At 40.1% G+C, this 19650-nt stretch overlaps 1 protein-coding gene across 2 annotated transcripts in view; it reads left to right on the forward strand.

The window, feature by feature from the left end:
* Nucleotides 1-11159: 11159 nt before the first annotated feature.
* The window catches only part of VDAC1 (voltage dependent anion channel 1), a 35935-nt gene continuing 27444 nt past the window's right edge, over nucleotides 11160-19650 (forward strand). Inside the window, exon 1 of one of the 2 annotated variants that reach the window (XM_072629957.1) lies at nucleotides 11160-11322. The gene's annotated coding sequence lies outside the window, so the exon portion shown is untranslated. Of the gene's footprint in view, nucleotides 11323-12065; nucleotides 12172-19650 lie in introns of those variants that run through there. The other variant, XM_072629958.1, reaches the window with a different exon arrangement.

The following is a 19650-nucleotide window of genomic DNA, read 5'->3' on the forward strand; positions in this document are numbered from 1 at the left end:
TAATAGGGAATTGATTAATTAATTAATTAAATCATAAAATGTATGCATTTAGCCTGTTGCCTTTTCTTTAATCAAGTTTTCAGGTCAACATCTGTATCAATTGGTTTATCCGTACATACAATTTAATGGATGCTTTAAGGGAAACTACTGTGGTGATTGGAAACAAAGTTGATGTTCTTGAAACAAGATTGTCCATGAGATGTGAATATCAGTTCATTTCTATTTGTGTTACTCCTGTCTATTATAATACCTCTACTAATGATATAGATTGGGCCTCCAAGGGAAATCTTGACCCTAATGAAGCTGCAAGTGTGATTTGGGATTATTGTGCTAACATGAATCCCTTTGCATCCCTGTTCCATTGGCTCAGGTCTATATTACCTCTATCCCTTTGTTTCTCTGTATTGGCCACCTATTTATAGGTGTCTTCTCTCTCATGGATAAGGTCTTCAAACCCAAGTACTTTATCTCTGGTTACAGCAAAAAAAAAAAAGGGGGGGAGAATTGTTGAGGGCCAGGATGGAGTGGGGGGGGGGGGGCCCATGTTGCTGTCTCCATGAGATAAACAAGAGAACTACAGAATACAAGGGATATGTAAAATAGATGCCCTCTAGGCTAACAGTCTTTAAGACAATAAGACTGGTCAAATCACTAGGACAGGAGAGGAGTAGAATGTCACATAGGCTTGCACTTTCTGTCTATAAATACCTTGACCTTTGGATCAATAAATGGAGTTGCCCTATCTTCTCCCATTTGCCCATGTGTCTTTCTTCTTCACCACATCACCAAGCCACATGGAGACGCTGGCCATCTGCCACAAATTTGGAACTAGTTTAATTTCTATTCAATTGTGGATCTAGTCCAATTTTTGTCTTGTGAAAAAACTTTATTCAATTATGGGAATTGAGAGAAAACCTTATTGCATTGTTTGAACCTACCTGTGTGACTAAGAAACTGGACCACCTTGCCCTGCTGCTTAGATACCCTTAACTATGGACCTAGGTTATGCTAACCATAAACCAGGTCAGATCCAAAGCCTGATGGAAGGGGGTTTCTCCAATTGTGTATCTCAAGCAACTTACAGGTCTGAAAACTAGTCCTTTACTGATCAGTTATTGTTTCCATGATCCTTTGATTGTTTACAGATACTTTGATGAGTGGGATACCTCCTTTTTCTGAATTCAGGGAATTGTACCTGTTCACTCTCTTCCCTCCCAACTTAGAAAGTTCCTAATTTTTCATACAATTAGAAATTACCTAATGTTGTATTGTTGACTTTTAATTAATTGGCCTTCTTTGATCAATTGTTTTTGGTGTATAAAAGTCTGTCTCCTTCTGTATTTGGGGTCCAGGCCTAAGCTGAGGAGGTCTGGTTCCAGTTTCTTGGGCAATTGGCAGGCATTGCTTAATAAGCTGATATGTTCATATCAAACCTTTGTCTTCCTCAATTATTTCATCTTTCACCCACTGTAGCTTTTGGTGAACCATGCTAGGTCAAGTCAGGACTTAGAACCCAGTTGATAGCCTTCCAGAAAAGCTCCCTAGAGATCTCTGTTTAATTTCTCACTGAAAAACTTTTTTTTTTCTCAGAAGACTTCCTCCAGAGGTCAGAGTCCTGCTCTCAAACCTTTGTTCTTCTAAATTTGGGTAAGGTTTAGGGTATTGTTTTGATTTCTTTACTTTAAGGCTTGAAAATTGCCCCAGGGATTGGAAAAATTTAGGTTTTGGTTATTTTGCAACCAATCCCAAGGATTGGAAACTTTTTTAGGTTTGGATTCAATTTTAGTTTTGCCCTAAGGAGTGGGGTGGTTTAAAGTTTAGGTTTGCCCCACGGGTTGAGCAAGTTTAGATTTGGATTTTTGTATCCCTCTTCCCTGCCAGGAGAGGGCCTTTCACCAAGAGAGAGAAGAATTTAAAATTGTTGCTTTTTTTTTTTTTTATCCAGGAAGTTTTAAGTTTGCCCTAAGGATTGGGGAAGTTTAGGGTTCAATTTGTAAAAATTGCACTGGCATGATCTAGCGTTAAGTTTGGGGTTTTCAGAAGTCATGGCAGAAGATGAGTTCCAGTAGTAGTAAGATATTTGTGGGTTCCTCCTTGGACAGAGTTTTGATAGCATGGGACCAAGGGATATTTCTAATAGTTACAGGAATGAATAAACAGCAAGCAATTGAGACACATGACATCTGACATAAATCTGTAACAGATTCAGCTGATAATTTGTTTCAGCTAATTTAGTTTTTATCATTATTGAAACTCAAAGGAATTAAGACTAGTCATTAAAATGTCTTATTCTGACAAAACTTTTGGTTTTGCTGGGAAGCTTTAAGTGACAGTTTCTATTCATCTTCCGCAAAAGGGTTTTGTTCTTTATATCATGTCTATGTGTCTGTCTTATTGTTTTGTCCGTGTCTTTGTAAAATATAAGATTTTTAAAGGGAAAATCTAGTCAGCCAGAAAAACTGCTAAAAGGCCAAAAAGTTTTGAATGTTGAGAAAGATTAATGAAGTTTCATACTTGAAGCATTTGTTTCTGTAAGGAGGACTTTAGGCTTTCAGTAGGAGATTAGGTTATAAGCAAAGAGGCAGAAAAAACTCTTCATGATACATTTTTTTCCTGTCATTTCAGTCTTGGTCATGTTGGAATTGGAGAAATAAAGTCAGATAATCAAAGTTTGTAGAACTGCTAAAGACATCTTAGTAGATTTTGGAGATTAAGGAGACTGGAAATCAGTCACTAAGGAGTATGAAGATTAGTCATTTTCACTTAGTAATATATGCTGAAATGTCTCAGTGAATTTTGAGTACCACTCTATAGAATTTGTTTTAGGAAAAAAACATAAGAATTACATTTCATAAAAATTTTAGGGGTAAATAGCACTTAGATATTGTTTTCTTTGAAGATTGATAGACCTATTGTTTTGATTTAATGAAGGAAGGCAACTAGTTTGAAAGTAGACCCAGAATGAAGAAAAATAAATAGGTTTATTATTTGCACTTTATAGCTACCTCTTGTTAACCCTCCCATGACCATGAAAAGAGAAAAGATTGTTTAAATCAGAAACCCCCCCAAGGTCCATTCACCCCAGTTTGGAGATCCTCTGTGACACCCCAAACTCAGAGAACCCTCACTCTCTGATACTATTAACTCTTTTCATTTCAAACTCGGTTCTCACAGAAGGGTGCTGGGGAAAAAATGCTGGAAATGCTCAGGGAAATGAGTTACATTCCAGTAGCAGAAATTTATTAGCTGTGTAATGTTAAGCAAGCTATCTTATTTCTGCCTCAGTTTCTTGGTTTATAAAGAGAAAAATAATAATGATTTCCATCTCCCAAGGTTGTGAGGAACAAAATGATATCATGATTGTGAAGTGTTTAGCACAGTGACTGGCATATGGCAGGTACTATGTAAATGTTGACTATTATAATTATTATTATTTCTCTAACTGAATGTTATTACTCTATACTTGATAACTCTAAAATGGATTTTAGGTGTGATTAATATAAAATATCAAAGGTAATAAGATTAATGATTTCTACACTGGATAATGTGGAAATGTATTTAGCTGAATTGATATCATCTGACTGGTAGTAAATTTTCTTTTGTATTCCACACTAGATGTCCTATAAGGACTCTTCCATCTATAAATCTATACTACAGGCCTCTCCCAGAGACTGCCTGTTCCCCATGTAAAATGGCTATAATAATGATTAACAGCCTTGTCTATCTTTTCCTCATTCCCTCATCACCACCTCCTACTACTGTGGGTTTAGTTTCCTTTGTTTGCCCAGTATTAGATTAAATGGAGATCTGACACTAGAGATAACCAAGATCTAGGCAGAACTGAGTCATTCATTATTCTCAAGCTGGTTCAATCTCAATCTGACTAGTTATTGTGTTATAATACTGAGTAGGGCCAATGGAGCTTTATTTCACTCCCTAGTTACTGGGTCTTGACTTGGGGAGAGTGCCAGTGGGTGAGGCTCTAAAAAGTTGATCTGAGATCTTTACAGACACAATCAGCCCATAAATGTTCTGTAATTTTTATCCTTGAAAGTCCTTAAAGATTTAAACCCAATTTTATCTAACCCTCCTCCAATGGGGCAGAATAATGTGGAGACAGTATGAAGACTCCTTGGGGTCCTTAAGACCTTTTCAAGGAGATCCATGAGGTAAAAACTGTTTTTATAATGATACTAAGATATTTTAATTTTAATATAGTAAATATTGATAGTTATTGCTTAAATAAACCAAAGCCCTTTGGATATTCTCAATAATTTTTAAGGGTGTAACAGCATTCTGAGACCAAAAGTTTGAGAATCTCTGATGTAAGAAAGTTCTAGACTTAAGAGTTAGGACATCTGGGTAGCTCTTCTGCTAAGTATACATGTGACATTGGCTTCTCACTATAAGCTTCAGTTTTCCCACCTGTAAAATTGAAAAGTTTCATAAAACAATTTATCTGGGCAGAAATGTTGATCCAGTGGCTCAATATGAATGACGATAGGAGAAAGGAGTGGAACAATGTTCCTGGGCAAAAAGTTCTCATTTTTAAACAGGAAGAAATTAAATGTAAAAAAGAAAAGGTGTCAATAAAAATTTAAAAATAAAAGTTGGATGATTCATTGTGGAGAGGTGGTTGGAGAAAGAAGGCAGCAGCACTTGTTCTGCTTCTGAGGATAGAAAGAAAAAACAGTCCCCATCCTCATGGTAATTAAATTACTTCTTAATTTGTTCTATACTCACAGAGACATAGTTGCAAATGCAAGCAAAACGTATTTTACATGAATGTCATCTGTGGAGGTGACCACCCTTCCAAATTTTCTGGATGAGGGTGTAGTGGTATGGCCTCTAACCTGTTTAGATGACAGATCAGTTGCATCCAAAGACATTTGAATGTCTTTGAATTCAATTTTTACTCTTATGATATCTCTTAGGAGTCAAGCTTCCTACATGAGTGTGAGGTATCTTTTAACTCCTCTTTGATGTCTAAATACTGGCCTCCCAAAGTTAAAAAGAATCTTCTAGAGCCAGCCATGATGGCCCTTTCCCCCATTCCAGATACATAATACGTATATTTGGGACATCTAGATCCCAGGTCTTTCCAGTTTATCTAGCATTGATTTCTGATCAATGTAAATTGAGTAAATTTGTTTAGCATGTCAAAAGACATTTTAGATCACCAATCACCATTGATATAGAATATTTATTAAGTATGTACTATTCATATAGCCTTGAGGTAAGGTTTTTGACAAGACATGGTCTTTGTAGAAAATGGAATTTACAGTTTAGGAAGCTGATTAGCCTCCAATACAGATGACTTTAATCTATAATATTGTATAATAAGCACATTAGAGAGTTATAAAGCAAAATATTTATGTTTGGTATCAGGGAGAGGTCATTGTTCATGAGTAGAATCAGATCCTGAAGACAGTGATAGGATTAATAGGATGACAGAATTTAAATTTGAGTGCCTTAACATCATAGCATGCAAGGATCAATCAAAGGAATTGGGAATGTTTAGTCTGCAGAAGAGAAAATTTAGGGGAAAAATCTGCTTCAAGTGTTTGAAGAACTGTCTCAGGGAAGAAGTATTAGACTTGCTCTATTTGGTGCCTCAGAGCAGAACTTGGGAGGAAATAACATAGAAGATAGATTTCTTTTAAAAATAATATTATTTTTCAAAATTATGAATTTAACAAGTATCAATAAACATAAACATTTCAACCTGTAAATAAGAGCAAGAATTAGTATTTCATTGAAAATGACCTATTATTTAAAAGTTCATTAAAATTTTTCCTCTGCTTGTAGTTCTTTTCATTTTAATCCTTGAATGTCCTGGGATTATTTTGTTTATCTATGTTTTGCTATACTTTCTTTAAACTAGTTTTATCCTCCACTGTTTCTCTCTGCTTTATCAGATGATATAGCTCATAAATTTCCATCATACTTCTTATCATTTTACAGATATGTTTATATTCTAGCCTGGTATTGTCTTTATTAGCCGTCTCTCTCCATTTATCAAGTAAGCCAAAGGCTGGGTGGACCTCCTGCTGTAAACTTTTGGGAGACTATGGATGAGTCTCACAGGCATGGATGGATTTCTAGTTGTATTAATGAGGGCTGGAAGTGGAGTTTAAGAACCCCACAAAGACCAAGGTACCAGGGGCAGGTTGTCTGGAGAAGAATTCACCAACTCAAGCATCGTTGAATTCGAGGTAAAGATTTATTATGCTTTTCAGTGGGCAAGAGTTCTTAGGGAACCTACAACCTTAAAGGGGTACGGGGAAAGTTTATATAGGATATTCTATGGTATCACTTGCGCCAAATATGATAACCAGGTGTTTTGAGGTGGGATTAGGGAGTGGTTAAGGCGTGGTCAGTTCTTAAAGAAACTTGCACTTTGGTATCTACTGCTCAGGTATTTTACCCAGAATTCATCGGGAAATAGTCCAAGAAGGAGTTACCTGGAGGTGCAGTTTTAGTCCTGAAACATCACTAAGTCAACCAGCAGTCAGGGCTAGCTCAGAAAAACCAGGTTGTTCTCATCAATGTCTTCTTAGACAAGACAAATGTAAGGGAGTATAGGTATGTCCAAGTCTAGGATATATATGACTGGTCAGTGAGTAGTAAATGTCGTTATGACCCAGTGCACAGCCTGTTCAGCCAGTACACAGCTGGTTCAGACTAATAAGTTCTATAGGTGCAGCTGGCTACTATAGCAGGAAGGGAGATAATGGTTGTTGCTAGGGCAGACTGTGTCCTTGTGCTGGGGAGAAACTGCCTGAGATAGTATTTTGAGGCTAGGGAGAAATGTGATTTTTAAAGAGAAAGGTGATTTTAGAATTGGGGCCCAAGTACATGCACCCAAGCACCTCATTATTTTCATAGGAGACTCCCAAATTTCCATGCTATCATAAATCCATTTAGATATTTTGAATATATTAAGTTGAACAAAACAAAAACAAAATTGTGGCGGACAGCCTGCGTCCCCATGTGGGTAGGTGACAGCAGTAAAGAAAAAAGACATGCAGGCAGGCGGGAGAAGATAGGGCAACTCCATTTATTGAACCAAGGGTCAGGGTATTTATAGACAGAAACTGCAAGTCTACATGACAATTTACTGGTCTCTGTGCTAGTGACTTGGCCAGTCTTATTGCCTTAAAGAATGTTAGCCTAGAGGGCATCTATTTTACATATCCCTTGTATTCCCTAGTTCTCTTGCTTATCTCACTATTTCAGAGAGACAGCAACTTGGGAGGGGGACCTGGAGAGCCATTCTGGATGATAATGAGCACAGTCTTAAAGAATAGGTTCCCTGAAGTTCTATCCTGAACTTTGCCAACAGCACTCCATCCTAGCCCTCAACACAAAATCGCTAAATTTCTAAGAATTAGAGCAATTTAAAAGCAGACTAAGAGGACTGCCGATGTATAGGAGTTTGATCCAGGGGTGACAGACTTTTCTTTACTAGAAATATTTAAGTAGGGATTGGTTGATTACTTGTCAGGGATGCTGTAGAGAGAATTCTTAGTCAGGATGGTCTTTGAGGTTTCTTTCAATTCAGTGTCTCTGATTCTGAGGTTTTTTTTTTTATGTAGGGAATTCAATAGACAAATACTAGGAGGTAGGCTATTCCTAAGTTAAGGAATAGCCTAAGCAAAAGTACAGTAGTTTGAGAGAAGGCCACAATGTCTGGGCAGAAAGTAGTAAAATTTAGTTATAGTGCACTCATTTATTTCATGGTTCATAGGATATGGAGATGGAAATGACCAAAGAGATAATCTATTCTAATCCTTTTATAGATGATGGAGGAAACTAGCCGAGAGAGAGTGTATTAAGCCAGATTAGAATGTAGATCTTCTGACTTCAAATCCAGTGTTTGCACTAAAGTTGAGTGTCTAAACCAACCCTTCATCAGCTGATATACAGGTATATGCTTATTCTCTCAAATCCTAAAACAATAAGAATTTCCCAGAAAGGAAGGGTCTTGCCCAAGGTCACTGATCTAGGCTAGAGTCAGTCTAGGTAATGAAAAGTCATGGATAAAGAGTCCATGACATTTTTTCAAAAAAGCCCTCTTTGTCATAGTGTGTATCAGGAGTGGCCAGGTCAATCTACCTCCATTACAGGTACATTAATATATATAAAGCACTTTTCTAATAACCCTGCAAGGCATGAGGCAGGCATTGCAAATATAATTATTGCTATTTTACAGATGAGAAACCTGAATTCCAGACAGAGGAAATGATTTGTCCAGAACTGTCCAGGGTAAGCATCAAACACAGGTCTTCTCACACTACCTCCACTGCTATACCATACTGTATGGTATGGCACTTTAAGAGATAGAAATTTGATTTCAGCTTTAGGCAGTGCCTGGAGGTCAAAGAATGAAGATTGTGCTGTTGACTGTTAAGAGTGACTGGGTGGCAAAGAAATGGAAATTGTGGGGAATGCCCATCAATTGGGGAATGGCTGTAGCACATGAATGTAACAGAACACTACTGTGCTATAAGAAATGATGAGCAGGCAGATTTCAGAAAACCTGGAAAGACTTTGAACTGATGCTGAAGAAAGCAAGCAATCAGGAGAATATTGTACATAGTTACAGCAACGATGTTTGATGATTAACTTTGATAGAATTATCTCTTGTCAGCAATACAATGATCCAAGACAATTTCAAAAGATTCATAATGGAAAATGTTATCTACCTCCAGAGAAAGAACTAAGGAGTTTGAATGCAGATTGAAGCATACTATTTTCACTTTTGTGTGGGGTTTTGGATTCTTTTTTCCTTTTTGTTCTGTTTCTTCTTTCAAAACATGACTAATGTGGAAATAGGTTTAACATAAATGCACACAGATAACCTACATCAGATTGCTTGCTCTTTAGGGGACGGGAGAAGGGAAAGAGGAGGGAGGCAAAATTGGAACTTAAAATCTTACAAAAATGAATGTTGAAAACTATCTTTACATGCAATTGGAAAAAACAAAATATTATTTACAAAAAAAAAAAAAGTGACCAGGAAACAAGAGACCTAGGTTCTAGTCCCAACTAATTCTCTCCTCATTGTCTCAATTTCTGTGATGGCAATCAAATTAGGATCTTTTGCTGTTTTTATTTTACTAAAATGATGTGATTAAAGAACATCTTCTTCATCCGTTGATGGGCCTGCCCTTAGAGGGAAGCTTGATTAGGGGAGTTGTTTTGTAGGAAGGTCCCAAATACCTTTTGTTTTCTCTATTGAGGCACTGGATCAGCGGGTTATGCCCTCTGGCTCTGAAAAGTGTGTATAAATATTCTGAAGGTAAGGTTTTATTTTGCAGCTTACTGACTAGAAGTGTTTGTTTGGCCAGAGGAGGACTCTGGGAAGCAGCTAAGGAGTCCTTCTCCCTCCCGCTTTGAGAAACCCAGATGTTCCCTCTCTGGTAAAAATGTGTATATGTTAATGGGCAGACATTTTAGAAGCATGTGTGCTGACTTTTGATTTCTTAGTATTTTTTCTGAAGTTCAGGTGCTGACTTTTTCTCCTGAACTAACTGAATGATACATTTGCTTGATTAAAATGATTGTTAACCCCTCAAAGGTTGCCTTTCCCTTTAGAGAAGCAGATCAAAGAACCTGTGGTAGCAGGCCCCACTGTATATATTTCGGTGCTTACTGATACAGTTTCCCCATCATCATTCTTGTTCTGGTATTCTGTGGATCTATGATTGTTTGAGTAAGAGGGAGCCAGGATAGAAACAAGAAACATTATAATTTAATCTTTGTGATAGCAAAGAAGAGATACTATTTCTACCTCTTGCGTTAGAGATAGAAGATACATTGTAGAGATATTCTCTGTGTAATTCTGTTAGATAAAATGGAGCATTTAGATGCTTCTGTGATTCATTCCAAGTTGTCCTAGATTCTTGGGTTATTTCCCCCTCCCACCTTCACTACCAGTACAATAAGGAAATATAAAATGTCAGTTATTATTACTGTTGTTATCCCTGTACTTTCTACATATATATCTTAAGTCCTGGGACATGATTACTGATGTTCAGAACCTGCAGTCTCAATAGGTTTTTACAAGGCAAAGAAGGGTTCATTGATCTTGTCTCAGATTGGAGCCCAAAGGCAGAGCCATGGTTTCTGGCTCAATCTCAGTGATTTTTCAATGACGCCAACCCCTCCTAAGTTATGAAGAGTCTAGTTCTTGGAACTACAAGATAAGGAACCCAAATAGCCCCTTAGTCACAGGGTATGTCAAGTCAGCACCTGGTGAAGCACAGGGCAAAAGTATATGGTCACATATGGTATATGTGACCAATTGTGATTGGCCACATTTATGGTTATTTTGTCTGTCCTCAGATATGCCAACCCTAGCACAACTTAATTTGGTTTCCAAAGGTGGAACATGAAATTGTCAAAGAACAAAACAAACAGGAGAGATCAAGAATTAGGCTTGTGGCTCAGAATCCTGAGAGGTTCCTGGGAGAACTGAGCTCAGATTTAGAGCTAGAAAGAACCTTAGGTGTCATCTAGGCTGAATCTCCATTTTCAACCACGTTGAAACTGAGGTCCAGTGAGGATTAGTGATTTGTGCAAAGTCATACAGGTAAGCAAATAACAGTTCAGATTTGAATAGTGATTTTCAACCTACTGCTTTTTCTCTGTTTATTAAGTGTGACTGATTTCTTTTAGATCTAAAATTGTGGACCTAGGATAAAGTATGTTGCTTACTAATAGAGGCAGTTCGGAGTGGTAGAAAGAGCTTTTGGACTGAAGGATACTTGATCGGAGAATTGGATTGGAAAAAAAGGCTCCGCCACTCACTAGCTTTAAAACCTTAGGCAAGACTTCTAACTAACTTCTCTGAGCTTAATCTATAAAATGGAGGATAATAATCCTTGCCTGTCTACCACATGGAGTTGTAAGGAAAGTCCTCTGTAAAATGCAAAGTGCTGTGGAAATGGGAGCAGAGCAGAAGAGCCCATAGGTTCAAGGGCAGACACAGAAGTGCATACACGTCGAAAGCAGCCATTCTAAACAAGCCACAAGAGGCAGGAGACAGATGGAGAAAGGAAACTGGGAGGGGGGAAGGACAGGGAGAGGGGGAAGGGAAGCAAGGGTGGGGACAAGAGCAGCGGAGGGAGGCGGGAAAGGAAAAATGGAAGAAGGGGAGGAGATTGACTCGGAGCCCGGAGGAGCCCGCACCCGGGGGCGGGCTCGCGCCGCCGCCGTGCTCCGCGCCCCGCCCCGCTCCCCCGCAGCCTCTGCCGCCCCTTTGCCTCTGTGTCCGCCGCCCTCTGCTGCTCCCGCTGCGTTCGCCGGGAGAGGAAGGTAGGGACCCCCCCCCCCAAAAAGCCCTCTATCCCCCCAGCTTCCCTTCTGTGCCCCGGAGGCGTCAAGGCTGGGGCACAGATCGGCGGAGGCTGCTTGATTTCGTGCGGAGCTGCTGCTGCGCCTACCCTGGCCACTGCCCGGGCGACCTGGCCTAGAGCCTGACCCTGAGGTCTGGGGCGGGGGCCCTCGGGCGCAGCCTAGCAGGGCACAACCCAACCCGACCCGGCCGGGATGTGGGGGCGCGCCGAATGAGTGGGGCTGCGGTGGCCGAACCGGACTGACCGCGCTGCACTGTCACCGCTGCCCTCTTGGGAGCCCTGGCCCGGGGTAGGGGGGGCCCTGCTGGCGCCCCGCTTTTTGGCCCCCTCAGCCTCGCGCCCGTGCTCCCCGAGACCCTGCCTGGGGCTGCGCGGGCTAGGGGCCTGCGCTGGGGAGGGAAGCTGGCAGGCCCGGGCGCAGCGCCACGCAGCGCTGCTGGGGACGTGACCTTCCCGGCCGGGAGCTGCGGGGCCGCGTGTGCGGACCGTGTTGCCGGTCGGGCCGGAGGCAGCCCCTGGACCCCCGCACTCTCACCGCCTTGGCTTCCCTCTCTAGTGCACATCCCCAGCCGCGGGCACCCAAACTCCACCTGCGCCTGGCTTCCACCCGGGCCTCACCCGGTGGATAGAGACCCCTAGTCTCCCCACTTTGACTTCGCACTGTCGCCCACTTTTTGGCCTTCTATTAAAACATGCCCACAGGGTTAATTGGTGTTTGGTTGGCGCTGCTTTCTCGAAGACTGTCCCTGGATAGCAGCGGCCCTTGACAGCGGCCCAGCCACACAGACAGCAGGCCACATGGCCTACGGTGAGACCGGGTGCAATTCTACCTTTGTGGAAACAGAAATACCTTCGCTCGCAAATTATTCTGTGTTAGGAAGAGAAGGGATCCTAGAGATAATGGGTTTTAATCCCCATTTTGGTCCCAGATGATGAAACTGAGACCCAAGAAGGAAAAAGAATTGGCCCAAGGTCACACTGTTCTGAGCGAGACGGAGTCTCCAGCTTGAGTCTCCTGGCTCCCTGTGCCGGGATATTTGCATTATCGAAATCTTGTTTTCCTTGTGCCTAACGTGATTGTTCTTCTGTGAAACACGTCCCTAGAATTATCAGGGAAGATTTGCTCAAATAAATATTCTAGCATTTTCTAGATTTGTGAATTAGTTACATAGTTGCTATTAACCTCGGCCATTCACTGAGGTGAATAATTAGAGGAGTGAGAAATAAATGTTCAAGGGGAAATGACTCTACTCGAAACCACATTCTCCCCGCCCCCTCTCCCCCCAGCTTAATGAGGATAACCTATTAGAGTGATAACTGCTGGGTGGCTGGAAGAAATAGCTCAGATCTGCTGGCTGCAGCTGTTAGAATTGCTAAAAGCCCCCAAAAGTCCTTTGAAATACATTTTTAAAAGTCATTTGGTGTCTCCATGAGGGAGTCTTAACCATGGTCGCTCCCTTCTCTTCTCTCTCCAATCTAAAGGGGAAAAGAGGTTTGCACAAATAACTAATGCAAGAAAGAAAAGGATAGGAGGAGGGTGTGTGAATGAGTGTCTTGTGCACTTAGAAAAATACTTCTGGTCTCCTCTTTATCCCAAATATACTTTCCATGGGAAATTGAAAATTAATTATTGCTTGGTCAAAGTCATTTACATATTGGTGGGTGTGGTCAGAAACTTTTTAAAAAAATCTGCCTGCCTTAAATTAGTCTGGGCTCTGTCACTAGCTCACTTTATGACCTTGAATAAGTCCCCTCTCTGGACCTCAGCCAGGGCGTTGGACTTTGTGATATTTAAGGTCTTTTTCTACTCTGATACCTCATGACTCTGAATACCTCCTTATATTTTAGTGTTAGTGATGTAGTGATACACATCCCTCCTCACAATTTTTGACGACTTGGCAGGATCCATGATGCACCAGTTTCTCTTAGATGAGCCTTTGGTTGTGAGTGGGTCAGTTCCTAACCCATTGCTTAGCTCTGAGCTAATAATATTATAGTTAACAAAGATTAAGTATGCATTCCTGAATGAGATGCCAAGAACCAAAGTTCTGTTCAAGAATAGATTACATATTTTTTCCCCCATCATGACATTGTCTCTTTAAACAAAGTGAAACACCAATTCCCCTGACTTTCACAGGCCCCAGCCAAGATTGGGGAACTGATGATACTTGCAAAAGGCTAGTGAGTTTGTTTTAGCCCACTCGTGTACACTTGGAAATCTTTCAGCCTCCCCCTGGATGGCCTAGCAACTTTCGACTGAGTCATCCAAAAACTGAGCATCCAGGTTTTCAAAATTCCTTTGTCTTTATTTCTTTTTTTTATTTTATCTTTTCCTTAATCCTGTTACATAGCATATTATTGTTTCCTCTGCATGTAGAGGGTAAGCAATTTGCCCCAAATCTCATAGCAAGTTTGCAGCAGAGCCAAGACTAGGAATCTGGTCTTCTAAGTGCCAGTTAATGCATTTTTTGCTTTACTGTGTTACTAACTTAAATCTTTTCTAAAAATGCTCTCAGTGTCTAATCAGAACTGTATTTGAATGTTATGATCCTATAATTTTGATAGAATCTTGTAAAACTTGTGCAAAGCCTCATTTTGCTCTTTGGTGACTGTTGGAGAAGATGCTTCATCATCAGCATCACCCTCTGTATTCTTCCCGCAATTCCACATCCAAGTGACAAATCAGAATGGAGGGCATCAAACCAGTGAATTATCAGATATTTGCAATTTCCCCTGACCACCTCTTTGTAGGCAGGAAAGGCATATCTTCATAAGAGTTTCTTCCCAAAAAGTCCACTGTAGGCTTATAAATGTGTTAAGCAAAAGAATGAATGGTACCAACTTGAAAATCACTTTGAATGATTGGCCATCCTGACTTGTGGGCTTTCGTTGAAAATGTGAGTACAGAAAGTGACTTGGCTCACATTTTTGTCTAAAGTGGTTAGTTGTCCGTATTTTATAGGTAAAGAAGGCTGAAGCTAATTAGAGCTTCATACTAACAGAAATGTCAATAACTCACATTGTGAAGTTGGCCAGATCATTGCCATCTCTGAGCTTTAGTTTCCTTCCTTGTAAAATATTGGAGTTGAACTGGAGACCATGGATTCTTAATTTTTTTTTGTCATGGATGCCCATGCAGTTTGGTGAAGTCTAGGGGTCCCTTTTCAGAATAATGTTTTTAAATGAATGAAATAGAATACATAGGATTACAAAAGAAACTAATTCTACTGAAAACAGTTATCCAAGTATATTAAAACAATTTTTTAAAATAGATTCCAGCTTAAAAATCCACAGATCAGCACTGCGAAATATGACTCCTGCTTGTTTATGTGCAGCTGTGGGCTAAGAATTGTTTTCACATTATAAAGTTTTATTGAATTTTAAAATGTAAAAACAATTCTTAACTTGCTGGCTGTACAAAAATAGGTAATCCTGCAGGTGCATTTGGCCCTTGAGCTATAGTTTGGGGACCCTTGGACTAGGCTCTTGCCTAGCCATAATAATCTATGAGCCTGTGAGAAAAGATCCACAACTTTGTTGGTTGGGCATTTTCACTTTAGTCCTCGCATTGTTTCTTGATTCCATTCAACTTTCATGAAAATGTGCTCTATTCACAAAAGTGGGAGCATGGATGGCACATTACTGGCAAAAGAGAAAGAGATTTAGATCAGAAATTAGGGAAACCTAGGTTTGTGTCTCAGGGATGATACAAACTGTGACCTTGGACCTTGTGTGGAGCCCTAAGTTGTGTACTGGAGAGATCAAAGAGAGAAATAAGACACAGTCCCTATTATCTGAGACATTTCACAGTTGAATTGATTTTAAATTATTTTCCTTTCCTGTGCCTAGTTTTCCTCCTCCGGGAAGATAATCTCTTTGCTGTCTACCTCATAAGGTTTTTTTGTGAAGATCAGATGGAATAATGGTGGTTTTAAGTAATTACTTATTATCATTACTTTTCACAGATTTCTTTTGCATTCTAAGTATTACGTCCCATGGGCATGAAGAGGTTTTGGGAAGGCTTGAATGTGTGGATTTATTCCAGGCAACTCTACCTTGGCATCCTTGGGGTCCCAGAACTCCCAAATCCCCTTCAGACAGATGAACTTTGTTCAAAAAATGCTTCCTGCATACTGTGTTCCAGGACCTATAGACTCAAAGACAAACAAAAATCTTTGCCCTCAAAGTTTCATTCTACTGGGGGGAATATAGCATGTGTGCAGATAGATCTATATCTGCATGTAGATACACACGCACACACACACACACACACACACACACACACACACACACACACACACACAACGTAACTTAAGAAGGGAGAGAAAACTAACAACTGCGAGAATCAGGAAAGGGTCATTGTAAGTAAGAAAGGGCACATGAGCTATATTTTGAAAGAAGTTAGGGATGCCTTGAGTAAAGAAGTGTGCATTCCAGACATGGCAGGAATGGGGGAGGGTGTGGACACCTGCGCCAAGGTGTTGATGCCAGATGGAATAACGTTAGCAAGGAACAGTTAGCTAACAGACCAGTTTGACAGGAAGAGAGTGAGTTAAAGCGAGTAATATACATGAGACCAGAAAGTTAGGGGAGGGCATATATTACAGAGAGAGGGCTTAAGGTGCCAAACTAGGGGTGTTATATTTTATATTTTTAACTTAGGGGTATATCTTTATAGATGAAAGATAATATGACTAGATAGGATAGGCTACTTTTTCTTTAGATTAAGGTACTAGAAGTATTAAGATTTGTTCAAATATTTGGTATGGCAGAGTGGCTTGGATATTCAACTAAGATATAGTCCTTTTCAGCCTTTAAGCCCCATTTCTTCATACAGCCTTATGGATACCTGCCCAACTGGTATAAATTGGACTTTCTCTAGAACCTTTAAAAAATGTGTATTGGCTAATTCTTGGTTCCAGAGTAGTTTTATGATAGAAACAACTTGTCAAAATTATTTGTTGCTCATGTGGAAGGGATGGTCACTTGGTGGCTCAGGACAGTTTCATTTGGTCCTTCTGGAACTGGGAGGCCAATTGTGGGCATGTCCTGGGGAGTTGCTTGTGGCCTTATAAATTTATAGCCATTAGTGGCTTTCCTCCCCTGGCTTTCTCAGGCTTGACCTGCTTGAATGATTAGCTCACAGAGTTTCTGTAAAGGTGGTATTAGCTGTGCTGAATTTACTGACAGGAGACCTAGGCTGCCAGATTGAGTTTCTTCAGTGGCTCGTGTAGAAGTCTGCAATAGGAAGATGCTGTTCCCTGCAGGCCTGATCCCCAGCTTGCATGTGAGGAAGCCTTTTATGGTGAGGCGGATCCCAGCTGCCTCTGTTGGAACATGCCAGTGGTTACCAACCAGCCTGCTCAGGCCTTGTTTTAAAATTAGTTGATTCAGGGAGGGGAGACACACACCCACACACACCCATAGATTTGAGCAGCTCAGGCTGATTGGATGATTGTAAATCCAGTTGGGTGTTCACCTAGCGTGTGTGTGTGTGTGTGTGTGTGTAAGTGTGAGAGACATTACAGCTGTGTCGTGACAAGAGCTTCAGAACCATCTCCCCGAAGTATAGCCTACATTGCAGTTGGAGATGATTCATTAGGCGTGGCTTCCTCCTATATGCCCAGGAGTTCCATGGGTAATTTAAAAGATAGTTTCTCCTCTGTAGCATCATAAGGTTCATAGGTTCTGAATGGTACTCAATTAGAGAGTAAAACAAAGTCTTAATTTTAAGACTTGTCAAAAGTACAGACAACAAATTAGTATGGGCTGACAGGTGCTTAATAAATTTAGGGTATTCATAGTATTCAGAGCTGCAAAAGACACCTTAGCAATCATTGTATCAGACCCCTTTATTTTATAGATGGGAAACCAAAGACCAGCAAGAATAATTAAATTGCCCAAAGTCACACAGGTAGTACATAGAAGAATCATTTCAGAAGATTAAATCCTGTTCTTCTACATCAAAACCAGTTCCTTGGATTCTAAAGCCAGTGCTATTTCCATTTTAAGAGGTATTAAGCACACTGTAGTATTACATATTTTTTTAAGTCCTTTGAGCAATTTTTTTCTGAGTTCAAGGTCAGACAATGCTTTTTTAGGGTGGAAACTGCTTCAACCCCTAGACAACTAAAGTTTACTTTTTTGCCTCTACTTGAATTGCAGCCAGAGCATCCTGGAGTAAATAAACAACCAATTAAGAGCTGTCCTGTAAACCCACACTTTATAGTGCCTAGGGACATTGCCCTGGATTAGAGAAGGAAAGAATCAAGGTCTCCTTAAGAGAAATATATTTGTAACCTAGGGCAGGCCTAGGTAGTGCAGTATTGTTCTATCCTCTTGAAGATTAGGAGCTGCCAAATATCTCTGTCTGAATTAAACTGTCTGTTAGCCTTTCTAAATGAAAGGGATTTGGATCTGAGTTTCTTCTGGACTGTGAACCCAATGAGAGCAGAAATCCTTTCTTACTTAAATTTAGTTTGTATTCTGTCTCCTAACACAATGCTCTGTATACAGTAAACAGTTTAATGCTTGTTGAAGTGAAATGAAGCTTCTATGTCTATTCTCCTTGCTTTTTAAATAATATGTTTTTGTCAACATTGGCAACATTGTCAGTCATTGGCACTATCCCTCTTGTGTTTTGGACACATGCATGTTCTGTGTTAATAATAGCATATGTCATAAGACCATAGATGCAAAATTAGGAGGGAATTTAGAGGTCATTGAGTCCAACCTTATATTTTACAGATGAGGAAACTGAGGCCCAGATGGTAACTAAGATAGTACTCTTTCTAAGATAGAAATACTTGATATGTAAGTAGACAGCCAGATGGTCAGAACCCAAAGCATTTTTCATTGTTTCCTGTACCTTACAACAACCCTTTTAGGCTGTAGTGCAAGTGTTATCTCCGTTTTTCACATGAGGCCACTAAGCACTGTGGTCATACATCTATAACAAGAGAGTCTAAACTTTGACTTGAATTCATACCCTCTGACTCTGAATCTAGTGTTTTTTCCAGGAAACCTCAGCTGCTTCACCATCTGTGTAGGTGAGATGCTGGCTTTTTTTTATGCCTTGCTGAGGCCGCTTGAGATCATGGAAGACTCTACTTTAAGAGAACCAAGGGTAATGAAATTCAAAATTGAAAAAGGCCTTTTGTGTACTGTCTCTGCTCCCTGTTTTCTCTTGTGTAAAATCGAAGGAGCCAAACTAAATGATCTCTGGAGCTGACCTTTGGTTATCCTTGTGTACCTTCTTAGACAAGTAAAAGACAGAGAGCACAGTCACCTGTATGATGACTGTCATGAGCAATATTTGTGATGGATGGAAGATGCACATTTATGAAATCAGGTATTTTGAAATATTGATGCAAGGAAAAGACTCAGCATTCTCATCTCTGAAGAGGTTCCTTTTTACCTTCTTAATATCTTACTTAGAAAGATCTATACAATAGTCACTTTCAGTTCCTAATGGTAATGATAGCATTTATCTAACACTTTCAGGTTTGTAAAACACTTAACATACAGTATTTCATTTGATCCAGTCAATAACCCTTTGAGATAGGCACTATCACTATCTTCATTTTAAGATGAGCAAACTGACCCAGAGAAGTCAAATGACTTGCCTAGGGCTAGTTAGTGTCTGGGACAAGATTTGAACAGCTTGATTCTTCTTGACTCCAAATCCAGACTTTGCCAGCAGCATATTTGATGCCTCTAGGCTAGACCTCCTAGTGTTACTTGGGCATCAGTAGAACACATAGGATGTCCACCCATTAGGGAGAATAATTTATCTTTACAAAAATCATCATTTGTTTTACAAATGACATTGTTGCAGGGTTCCTGTAAATCCTGAGCTTTAATGTTGGATTCAGTTTGCAGAAAAATCAAATTAATTCAATGCTGCACATAGTTAGGTGGTGCAGTAGATAGAGCACTGGGGCCAGGAGTTAAGAAGACTTATCTCCTAATTAAAATCAAGCTTCAGACTGGGCAAGCGTGTGTGACCCTGGGCAAGTCACTTAACCTTGTTTGCCTCAGTTTCTTCATCTCTAAAATGAGCTGGAGAAGAAAATGTCAGTCTACTCTAGTATCTTTGCCAAGAAACCTCACATGAGGTCATGAAGAGACAAACATGACTGAAAAACAACTAAAGGACAATGTTAAGTAACTACTAATATACCTAATAGTTTGGTGGAACATTTCTGTTTTGTAAAGTGAGAGCCACCTGTACTTTTGTGATCTCTTATTAGTGTCTCATTCATAGTTGCAGGAAGCTTTCTGGTCA

Source organism: Notamacropus eugenii, chromosome 1 (genome assembly GCF_028372415.1).
Source record: "Notamacropus eugenii isolate mMacEug1 chromosome 1, mMacEug1.pri_v2, whole genome shotgun sequence".
Classification (NCBI taxonomy): domain Eukaryota; kingdom Metazoa; phylum Chordata; class Mammalia; order Diprotodontia; family Macropodidae; genus Notamacropus; species Notamacropus eugenii.